Source organism: Pan paniscus, chromosome 14 (genome assembly GCF_029289425.2).
Source record: "Pan paniscus chromosome 14, NHGRI_mPanPan1-v2.0_pri, whole genome shotgun sequence".
In the NCBI taxonomy this organism is placed as follows: domain Eukaryota; kingdom Metazoa; phylum Chordata; class Mammalia; order Primates; family Hominidae; genus Pan; species Pan paniscus.
In genome coordinates this window covers 25,300,519-25,313,156 of record NC_073263.2, presented here as the reverse complement: position 1 = coordinate 25,313,156, position 12,638 = coordinate 25,300,519, and the positions used below count along the sequence as shown (strand labels likewise).

At 40.3% G+C, this 12,638-nt stretch overlaps 1 protein-coding gene across 4 annotated transcripts in view; it reads right to left on the bottom strand.

Moving 5' to 3' along the window:
• The window catches only part of ATP8A2 (ATPase phospholipid transporting 8A2), a 657,192-nt gene that overhangs the window by 312,397 nt on the left and 332,157 nt on the right, over positions 1-12,638 (bottom strand). The window lies entirely within an intron of this gene.

The window sequence follows — 12,638 nt, the reverse complement described above, 5'->3', positions numbered from 1 at the left end:
CCTAGGAGTTCGAGGTACAGATTGCATCACTGCACTCCAGCCTGGATGACAGAGTAAGACTCTGTGTCAGGAAAAAAAAAAAAAAGCTAAAGCTCCCACAGCTCAGACCAGTCAGAGCTGAGGCCTCTCTGCCCAGTCCAGCACTACGTTCAGCCTTGGGACATGGCATCTAACCTTCCTCCCACAGGGTTTTTATGAGGCTATAGTAAGACAAGTTGCATGAAGTTCTTAGCAGAGGCTGTCGTAGCACAGGGATTGCTGAAGGCTGAATGAAAAGTTAGACTCAAAAGAAGCAAGCATCAGGAAGTAAGAACTGGAGAATGGTTAAAGGGGACGAGGATGAGGAGAAATGCACATGGTTCTGAGGTTTCACACCTGAGGGGTGGGCACGATGAGCCATCATCAGCAAACGTCCCAGAGTTGCCTTCCTGTGTAAGGGAAGAGGCCACGTGTGAGATGAGTGGACGACCTGAGGGAAGGTGAGAGTTTCACACGGAGATCCCAAGGTCCATAAAGATGAACCTATTTTCTTTGCCAACTCTGAAAACTTGTCCCATAGAAGTATACATTTATCAGAGGTCATGTGGCCAGGCGCGGTGGCTCATGCCTGTAATCCCAGCACTTTGGGAGGCCGAGGCAGGCGGATCACAAGGTCAGGAGATCGAGACCATCCTGGTGAACATGGTGAAACCCCGTCTCTACTAAAAATATAAAAAATTAGCCTGGCATGGTGGTGGGCACCTGTAGTCCCAGCTACAGGCTGAGGCAGGAGAATGGCATGAACCTGGGAGGCAGAGCTTGCAGTGAGCCGAGATTGCACCACTGCAGTCCAGCCTGGGCGACAGAGTGAGATTCCTTCTCAAAAAAAAAAAAAGAAAAGAAAAAGTATACATTTATCGGAGGTCATGTGCAGATAACAGAAATCATGCTGGGTATTTTAACTAGAAGGTAACTTTATACAAGAATTCGGAGCTTATAAAATCAGGAGAGAGACTTGAAGAATAGCCTCTGAGCTGTGCCTCCAGGATGACCCCCAAGACCCAGACACCAGCACAGAGGGGATGCTACATGAGGAAACCTGTCCTCATACCACTGTCTCCAAGCACAGGACACAGGAGCCACCAGAGGCCCCACCAGAGCCCCATCCTTACATTGCCTCCAAGCATGGGCTACAGGGGCCACCATGGGGGCCCCACAGCAATGCCAGCTCTGGGCACAGCTCGCCTGCCAGTCAGGCCAGCAAGCTGATGTCTGGACCACACCATCCCTCTACCCACTTAATTCTGCTCTGTGTTCAAGTCTTACATAAGTGATTCTGACAGGCTAGTCATTTTCAGAACCCTTGCTGCCAGGGGATGATTTTTCAGCTTTCTAGTGTCAGCAGGACAGGAAAAGACACAGACGGGAGATTGGAATGGATGTTAAATGATTGAATCTACCTTATCTGCCATATCATCTCAAAATAACAACAGCTTAATTTTAGTGAGGTGAGTAACAAATGTTCTGGGAATGCTTGCTGCAAGTATCTATCTATCTTATCTATCTCCATCATCCATCCATCCATCCATCCATCCACCCACCCATCCACCCATCCACCCACCCAACCTTTCAATTTAAGAAGCAATGTTCATGTCAGCCCCAGAACTGCTAAGCCAGCTTCTCTTACTAACTGCCACATAGACCCAGCAAGACTGTAGCATCCTTAGAAAAACCAATCTTGCCAAAGCAACAAATTGTTTTTCTTTCTCCTCTGTGAATCAATCAATTAAAACAAGCAATCCCCAAAGGAGAATGAGTAGACAGCACAGGGCTGTAATGTTGTGGAACTGCTTTATTTTCAAAGAAATGAAATAGCAAGACATTCAAAATTAAAGCAGAGAGCCGGATCACGGAAGTTTCCGACACGGAGATGGATTCACAGGATCTAAGTGCTCACCTGGGAAAGTCCAGGAAGAAAAGCACTCCCAGAAACTGACCTGTAAGTTTTTCACAGTAGGTCTAATTTAGAGGTGCAGAACAAGGCAAGTCTTCTGAAACCCTGAAACATGCAGAAAACGCCACTGGTGTCCCCACATGCACGCGTATGTTCTTACACATCAACAGGGGCCCATTCCCTTCCACTCCTGCCATTTTTGTACCAACTTGTCTACCTAGCTCTAATCAATGCAAAGAGCCAACCAATTACAACAGAAGAAACGCCTCTAAGTTTCATCTGTCACTAAATAAACAGTACATGTTTGTAAGCCTTTACTTCTAACTAACCTTAGTAAAATCAATGTAAAACAATTTACTGGTGTTTTAATCTTTCTTATTTGGGGCTAAAAAAATCTAATTTCCTTTCTGTGATTCACACTCTGTCTCAGGGGGTGCTCTTGGCGGATGTTACCTAGATTGGAGCTGGCTCTTTAGCATTCTGTTTTTCAGTACAGTCCCAACTTCTGCACCTCATCAAGTAAAAACAAACAACCCTCTCCCTGGATATTTCTCTAGACACAATAGAATGGCAGCAAAATAACAGCCTACTGGCTCTCAGTGTTGTATACCAGTATGCCAGTGAGCACTCATAACCCAAACCAAAATGATACACATGTAAGAATGAACCAAGAGACTCAGAATACCAGGGCAATAAAAAGGGAAAAAAAATGAATAGCAAACGAAAAACTCTACTAATTTATATGTCATTTAAATTTTTTCTGACCCCGAGTCTCTGTGATATTAAGATGTTGCTTAATGAAGTTTTAGATTTGAGGTTTCCTCCAATTCAAGGAACTTACGTAAATCTGTTTTGAAAGATTTACTCTATTTTATTACGACAAAATAAATGACAAATTGATCTTAACCCAATTTTCCCAATGTTATTATCCTACTCTAAAAGGCCACCACGCCACACAAATTAAAATCTGATCACCTGCCCAGTGCCAACATCAAGGGAATAAATGCTGGGGTGCATGGGACATAATTTTGAAACAGGCAACACACACCATGCCCAGACCCTTCCTGCCATCTGCTTCCCTGAAACCCTGGGGACTTGCATAGGAGATTGTTTCCTTTTCCTTACAAGCCTGGACTTTAAAGCACTATCATAAAAAACACATAATGTAGTAAGAGGAAGGAAATTAAAATGCCATCGATAAGCGAGGTTAACTTCAATCTTCAATCCAATCTGTGTGCATTAGGTACATGCCAGACCACAGGAACTGCACAACCAAGCACATACTACAAGACCAGCAGCAGCTATACTGAGGGAGGCATTCAGATGAGGGTTGATCTCTCGAAAATGAAACATATCCACCAAAGGACAGCCATTCATTATACACAGTCGGTGAGATTATAAGAAAGTGGTTTTGGTCTATTTTTTCCCTTCAAAATTTCTTCATTAAACATTTAGTTAGAATTGTTGTATATTTCTTCATTCAGTCTTTAGATGCTTTTTGAAAAGAAGAGCTCAACAAAGTAAAAGAAGTACATTAAAGTAGCACATGGCACCACCACTTATCCAGTTTCATAGTTTTGTGATCTAGGGTAAGTGACTTGACCTCCCCTAAGCTTTGGTTTTGTCTGCTGCTGCTGGTAGTGGTAGTGCCTACCTTGGTGTTTTTTTTTTTTTTTTTTTTTTAGTTTTTTCAGGATCATATGGAATAATGCCTGGACAGAGCTCAATAGAGAGCCTAACCCATTCTCAGCACTCAATGGCTATCATAACTACCAAAATCCCAAATCCCTGATCCCATTCTCAATAGCTCCTTCTTCCTCACTATTACCTTTCATATGTGACTACAAATCCTCCCAATTTTACATCTAGACCACCCTCAAATCTCTTCATTTCTCTTCACCTCTGTAATCCATGCTACCATAATCTGATGAATGAATGAACGAATGAACAAGCGGCCATTCTTTCAGACAGTCACTCTGGCAATGCTGCCAGCAGGTGGATATGCACATTAAGTGAAGACTCACTGGTGATAGTGGCATGTATAGGCAGCAATGATTAAAGTCGCCTTTCTTTCCAGAAAGAGTATTTTCCTAACTCCACTCTAGCCAACCTGCCTCTGAGTCGGCATGTTTGGCCCTTTGAAATTAAAGGAAAAAACTAAATAAGCAATTCATGCTTTATATATTCAATAGTCCTATAACTTATACACTGCACATCACTGTTTCTTCTCTCACAACTTGTCATCACTGCATTTGCTTTTTTTTCCTCTTTCCTGTTAGGTTTGTATCCCTCATCCTCAGTGCCAGAATGTAAGCTCCATGAGGCCAGGGCTATGTCTGACTTGTTTATGATCATAGTTCCAGTGCCTGGAACAATGTTTTACATGTCATAAGAGCTACATAAATATTTTTCAAATTGATCTCCCCACTTCTATTCTCATCGCTCCTCCTTTAAACCCTTCACACCCTGCTGATAGTGATCTTTTAAAAATATACACCTGGCCAAGACCACTCAAAAAGGAAAAGACTGTCTCTTCAACAAATGGTGCTGGAAAAACTGAATATCCATGTGCAAAAGCATGAAACTGGACCTTTATCTTGTAACATATACAAAAACTAACTAAAAGGAGATGAAAGACTACAGGTAAGAGCCAAGCTATAAAACTTGTAAGGGAAAACATAGGAGTAAATCTTCATGACCTCAGATTAGACAATGGCTTCTTAGATATGACCCCATAAGCAACAACAAAAAAAAGTAGATAAACTGGGCTTCATCAAAATTTAAAATTTCTGTGCTACAAACAATACCATCAAGTGAAAAGACAGCCCAACGAATTAGAAAAAATTTTTTGCAAATCATGTATCTGATAAGATACTGACATTAAGACTATATAAAGAATTGCTACGACTCAGTGATAAAAGACAAGCAACCCAATTTAAAAACAGGCAAAGGATTTGAACAGATATTTCCCAAGGAAGATATTCTGGTTATCTGTAGCTAACAAACACATGAAAAGTTGTTCAACATCTTTAATCATCAGGGAAATGCAAATCAAAACCACAGTGAAATACCACTTTATACCCACTAGGATGGCTATGACTTTAAAAAGGTAAGTTTTGGCAAGGATGTGGTGGAACTGGGACCCTCACACATTGCTAGTGGAAATGTATGGGGTGTAATGTATGAAATGTAAAGTGGTGTAGCCACTTTGAAAAACAGTCTGGCAGTTCTGTTTTAGAAGGTTAACCATAGAGTGACCATATACCCCAGCAATTCCACTCCTAGGTATATACCCAAGAGAAATGAAAACATATGTCCACACAAAAACTTGTAGATGAATGTTTATAGAAGTATAATTCATAGTAGCCAAGAAGTAAAAACAACCTAACTATCCGCCAAGTGATGAATAAACTACATGTGATATATCTATACAATGAAATATTTTTTGGCAATAAAAAGAATTGAAATGCTACGACATGAATGACCCTTTGAAGACTTTACAGTAAGTGGGAAAAGCCAGTTGCAAAGCAATGTCCAGAACAGGTAAATCTATAGAGAAAGTAAATAAGTGGTTGCCTTGGGCTGGGGAACTGGAGAGACATTGGGAATGACTAATTGGTACAGGGTTTCTTTTTGGGGATGATGAAATGTTCTAAAATGGAATGTAGTAGTGATAGTTATACTGCTGTATGAGTATACTAATTTGATTGAATTGTATACTTCAAATGTGTGAATTACATGGTATGCTAATATTTCAATAAAGCTGTTATTTTAAAAATACAAATCTGACCACATCATTCCTTTGCTAAAATTTTTCAAAGGTTTCACATTGCACTGAGGAGCAAGTCCAAGTTCCAATGAGACTTGCAGACCTGGGTGATTCGGCCCCAGTTTTCTCCTCCAGCCTCATCTTGCACTACTCCCAACACAACACATACACATAGTAGTTGCTCAATAGACACTAACCTAATGAACTGATTTTACAATAGACTTCAACAGTATTAGCTGTCAATGAAGCCAACTTCACCCTTCATAAGTGGCATGAGAATGGGAAAGCAAATACTAAGGTATATAACTTTCAAATGAAGCATTTATCCAAACTTCTTCATACATATTTTTTTCTATTTCTAGTGTCCAAGCAGAGATCTTAAGAGCACCCTGCACTCAGTACATGCTAACTTGGATACATAAGGCTCCTTGGTTCCTCCAAGAGACTTTTGCATTCTCTTACATGGGTATCTATTTCCTACAAGTAGATAGCCAAGAACATGGAGATAAAAGTAGTTAAGCAGGTGCCCTGCATTGGACAAATAACCAAAGGAGAAAAAAGTTGACCCTGACACCCTAAACATTTTCCATAGTTACAATCACCACTGTTCTCAGCATAACTTCAGCAACTGTCATGAGAAGGGAGTAGGCTGCCTCCAAGAAAGTGAAGGTTTGGTTAGCCTATCACATCATTCATTCATTCACCAATATTTATTGAGTGTTCATTACGTGTCTCGTGTCATTTCCAGTGCTGAGGATGGAAGAGAAGGCTAAGGAGACACAATCTCTGCTCTAATGAAACAAACATTCTGTTGGGTGGAGACAGATTATCAATAATTAGACAAAAGTATAATAGCATGTCAGGTAGTGGTAAATGCTATCAAGCAAAATAAAGCTATGGAAAGTGGCACTAACAGAGACAGAGTACTCAAGGTACCCTGCCTTGAGCTGAGAGGGTGACATTTGAGCGAAGACCTGAATCAGGTGAGTTTGCCATGTGTCACTGGGGCAAAATCCTGTTATAGTCCTGGGGCAAAGCCTGCTTCGAGAGCCAAAGGAACAGAAAGGAGTCCAATGTGGCCAGGACACAGAAAGCAAGGGAGAAGCAGCATCCCACTAGGTTTTTAAATTTAATTCTGAGAGGTCACCAGAAGGTTTTCTTCCTTCCTTCCTTCCTTCCTTTCTTTCTTTTAGCAGAGGGATACAGCTTCTTTTTGAACACCAAACTCTGGGTTAATCAAAGCTGATAGTTAAGGATAGTCACAGAAATCTGTATCAGCCTACGGCATTAGAGAAGCTATTAAATTTAAGAATTCAACGTACCTAAGATCAAAGGCATCTAACTGCTGAAATACAAGAGACCAAGCATCTAATTCATAACTGTACAGCCTACGTAATTTTTACTGGCCAGCTCTTCTCCCAGGCCTTGAGTCTCACAGAGGCAGGGGTTGTGCTGGGCTGTGCTGATCTTGTCCACCATGGTAGCTGCTAGCTCCCCAGGACCCAGAACATGGCACGTTGTTTGTCAGGAAACATATTTGCGACACATATGCTCAATATTCATTCAGCACACACACAGATGGATTTCAAAGTCATCTCAAGAACACGAAGTGACCTGCATTTGAAATAATCCTTAGGAGACTTGTGAACTGGCTAGAATCGCCTCAGAAAAAAGTACTAAGTTATAAACAACAAAAACTTATGAATCACTAACTACTAGATTCAAGACAGACTTTTCTAGACTCCTGACTGAGAATCTCGGTACATGGCAATGAGAACTTTCTGGTTTTTTCCTGCAGAACGTCTACATGAAAGGTGTAGCACCAAAAATAATGCTGATTAGCTGCAGGGTTTTGAAAAGTGGGCTAATATAAATTTGTTCTAAATCAATATCCTTTCATGCACACATAAAAGCAAGTTTGAAGAGCATAATGCATATAAACTGGTGAAAAATTATAAATCAATAAAACTTGCCTCTTAGCCCTATCAGAAAAAAACAGACGTAGTGGGAACGATGACATTTGTTACACAGAGTTGTAAAAAATGCCTTTCAAGTTAGAAATAGAAGATGCGATTTCTGCTTTCTAAAACTTACAGCAAGACTGAAATATGGAGTGGGCTAACAAAGTTGAGAATTTAGTAAAAGAGAAGCGTACATCATTTTGGGAAAGGGAAGAATTCTATACAATGAGCACTATCTACATTTTTAGGGATTAAATTGCTAAACTTAAACTGAGACCAGATAAATCAAGTTAATCTCAGGATAGTTTTAATGGAAGACATGGTATAGTAAACTAAATATAACAGGGTTTTAGTTCCATGAGGATAATTCTTACTTTTGCTTTTATCAAATGAAATAACTTATCTTTGCTGGAATCACATAGTTTTAAACATGAAGAATTCCCAGGTATATTTTGCAAGGAAATATTCTTAAGGCTACTATCTCTTACTCAAGCAATTCCCCCCACCCATCGTCCCTACCCAACTTTCTGACCCTTTTAACATACACAAATTCAGTTTACTAGAAAACTCCAGTTGATTAAAAATTCTACAGTAAGAATTTTTAATACATAGCCTGAGCAGTATGGAAATCTAAGCTTAGTATTAGGTTGGCTTTTATCATGTCTTTTGTCTCGTGTTACACACTCGTGGAATCACTGATATCCTTTTTATGTATCATCTAGTCCCTTATGGTTTCAGCAAATCCACAGGATTACCCTGCTATCAGTAGCACATGGATTTCATACCGAACAGGCTTATTATTCAGCAAGGATGCTCAAAGTCTGGCCCCGCCAGTCACCTGCCCAGGAGGACTGAGTTATGGGAGAATCCTTCACCTTCCACAACATTTCTCATAGTCCTGAGTGTGCACCTAGAAAGAGGTATTTCCTATAAGGCTCATCTTCCAGGCTCCAGGGTTGCTAGTGGGCAGCAGCACTAACTGACATAAGCTACCTCCACACCTGGAAGATGAAGACCCTCATGGTCCTGTGCAGACTGAGAGATAGGTAGAAGAATTCCTTTCTAATGGGGAACTCTGTGGACACCCCTAACCCATTAAGCCAAAAGTCAAAGAGCAGTCTAATAAATACATCTGGTTGAAGCAAAGTAACTTGATACAGGAGTGAGACTGTATCCTTGACTCATGGTTTCTCTCTCCTTTTCATCCTATAGCCCTGTACACTACGGTGACTAACCAGAAATGGGCATTCTGTGAATGCTAGATACAAAATAAATGAATAAAGAGGCATTTTTTTTCTAGCTTCAGATAGATTGATAGCCTGTAACTGGGAGAATATGGGCTTGGCAGAATCCTACTTGCACCAGAACTGAACACCAAGCAGCTGGTGGTAATTCTAAACATCTCACAATGCTGGAAATGAACTCCTCCTCCAGGACCCCCTCTGACATGGGCTCTCTTACAGCAGTGCTTCATCTCTACCCCATCTCACCATCCCCAAGTACATTCAGTCAGTCACTAAGAATTACAGATTCTAACTCTTAAATGACTATAAATCTGGATCATAGTCCATTCCAGAGAATCTGGAAATTCAGTCCAACTTTTCTTTCTAACACCTACTATGTGCCAGAGACTTGCGACCCTAGTGGAAGTCTAACGTGTGCTAACTTGAAGTATTACACGGGCCTCTACCTTGTGTATGAACTCTAACTTGACCTCCATAGTGTTGCCTTCTCCTAAGGCTCTGTTTGCTTTAAAAAAAAATTTTTTTTTTTTAAATATAGAGATGTGGTCTCACTGTGTTGCCCAGGCTGGTTTAGAATTCCTGGGCTCACACAACCTTTTCGCCTCAGCCTCCCAAAATGCTGGGATTACAGAAATGAGTCACCATGCCCAGCCTGTGATCTAGCTCTGCTACTCTGCTCAAAATACTTTAATTCCATACCATTATCTTTAGAATAGTCTCTCAGCATGGACTCCAGAGTTCAAACCCTGAAACTGTTCATTAATACCTACAGGACTGGCCAGGCGCGGTAGCTCACGCCTGTAATCCCAGCACTCTGGGAGGCTGAGGAGGGCTGGCGTCTTGAGGTCAGGAGTTCGTGACCAGCCTCGTCAACATGGTGAAACCCTGTCTGTACTAAAAATACAAAAATTAGCTGGGTGTGGTGGCATGCCCCCTGTAATCCCAGCTACTACGGAGGCTGAGGCAGGAGAATTACTTGACCTGGGAGGCGGAGGTTGCAGTGAGCTGAGTTCGCACCACAGCACTCCAGCCTGGGCGACAGAGTGAGACTCTGACTCAGAAAACAAAAAAATACCTAGAGGACCTCAGGATATATCTTTGTTAGTCTATGCCTCAGTTCGCTAACCTATAAAATAAGAGCAATAACTTTCCTCTTCATTTTCAGGATTCTCAGGAGTAGTAGATGCTAGTGTTTGCAGAGGGTCTGGACATCACGATAGCTTGAGTGCTAGCCTCTTGATGGCATTAGGATTTCCCACCACACACTCATCCCTTGGAGTTTACTAGGCTGTGTCATCTTCCAAGATTCAGCTTTCATAGCACCTCATGCTGTGACTGTGTTACCATTTGTCATAACCAGACTGGCCTTCCCACCAGATTGAGCCCTCTAGGCAGGCAAAGGTTGTGCCATTTGTGTTCACCCAACAACCTTAAACAATAGGTACTCCCTCAAGTTGGGTCACAGTGAACAGCCTGGCCAGTCCTGGGAGCTGGCCTGACAAGCAGTGTGGTTACCTGTTCAACCACACTAATAAAAGCCTGTTTCGAAAAAATATTAGGATCAAATAGAAAATAGATCTTACGGAGACCTATAAGATGTCTAAAAGTCCTCTCCTAAGTAGAATGCTGGGTACCAGAGGCTGGGAACAGTGGTGAGGAGGGGAGATACAGGGGGGTTGGCTAATGCGTACAAACATACAGTAAGATAAAAGGAATAAGATCTGATGCTCAGTAGCACAACAGGACACCTACAGTTAACAATAATTTATTGTATATTTCAAAATAATTAAAACAGTGGAGTTGGAATGTTCCTAACACTCAAGAAAAGATAAATGCTTGAGGTGATAACGCCCCAATTACCCTGATCTGATCATTACATATTGTATGCCTGTATCAAAACATCACATTTATCCCATAAATATGTACAATTAGTACGTATCCATACTTTAAAATTAAAAATTAAAAAAAATAAAAGTCTCCTCCTTCTCCACAACATTATCTAAACACATGTGAAACTAAACCAAAGAAATCTTGAGCTTGAGACATTCTGAAGTAGAAATGTAGAAATGCAAGACACCCAGCGATTAGTTATCCTGAAGACTCTTGGCAGCAGATTTCAAATAAAGGAAACACAAATATGACCACAGAAAGATCTTACTTTATTTCTTTAACATCTCTAATTATAATTATTTCAAAACTTTAAGAAATGTTGGTATCAGCCCTTAATTGCATTCATTATTCATTATTTTTAAGTATTATAACTAGGTTTATATTGGCATAGGCTAATACTGCAGTTATAGGTACACAGGATTATAAATTCAGATCTAAGTGTCATTAAACTAATATCATTCAACATTTACTTTTTTCCCTTAAAAAAAGACTTAATCTGCTTCTATATTATTGTTAAACTTTTTCCCATATTTGATAATTCAAAATTCATTTCTCAATGTGAAGCATCATGGTTTGAAAACATTGAGCTTAAATGTATAGTCATGTGTTCATGTATCTACATAGAAACATATATTCCCTACTATTGTTATTCTGTTTCAGAAAAAAAACTCAGTATCTATTCATCATGATTTTATATAGAGAAATTAAGAACTTAAGGTTCAATTATCTGTAAAGAAGCAAAATAATTGTGATAACACAGGAATCCTAATTTCTCAAGCTCTAATATCTTCATACAACACCCATCCATTAAAACAAACAAGAGTAAGGAAAAATGCACAAATGATTGACAGGCAGTTTTAACTTGGCACTTGTATATTTGTGAAAGGATTATCTTCAACTTGGTGTATTTACTTTGGTCTTTAATGATTGGTGTGTCCAAGTGGTGAAAGGACGCCACTATGAATACTTGCTTAGTAAGAGAAAAAAATGCATGCTCTGTTTTGCTCAGATGACCCAGGTGTCAAGAATTTGATGGGACGGTTGGGGAGGGGGTGTCTGTCTGTCTCTCTGTCTGCCTGCCTCTCTCACTTACAGGCCTGTCAGAAACTAAACCACTGGCAACAATTCAGCCCTGGGACTCTCACAGAGCTCAGTTAACTGGTTAACAAGAAACAACAGAAACCAAATCATTCAACAGACCCTCTCAGACTCCGCTGACCCAGCGAAGCTCTGCAGATGACAATGGTCATAAGAAGCAGACATCACCAATCATAAAACTCAAACCAAGCACAGGCTCCCAAAATTTGGCAACTTTAGTTAGCTCTGTCAGTCTGACCTAGCTCCTGCTGACAAAATTTACTTGTGACCCTAAATAAGACTAAATACTAAAAAAGTATAAACATTCCTCTTTGTCATTTGTTTCCTCTCTAAAGTTCAACGAGTAAGAAACAATGGGAGAGGCTTAAAATAGAGAAACTGCAGTCTAGATGTGGCGTAGTAGTAGATGTGGCTACACCTTGCTGACTGTAATCTTGGTGCTTCCTATTCAAACTGGAGGACAGTAAAGCTCCCAGGATGGAGTTTTTTTATGGTTTTTAAAGTCATAGGCAGAATACTGGCTGTCAAAATCAGGCAAGGGAAAGCATTGATAATTCAGGAGGTGATAGATGAGGGAAAGTGTCAGATGTATAGACAGGAAAATGGATAACATAATTTTCTTTGGGACCAATTAACGTAAGAGCTATTTTGCATACTTTCAATCAGAAAGGTGTCAGTGTTGTCAGAAGTGAAATTTTTTCCTAATGAAAGTTAACATGACACGTTCTTGTATTAATGAAACA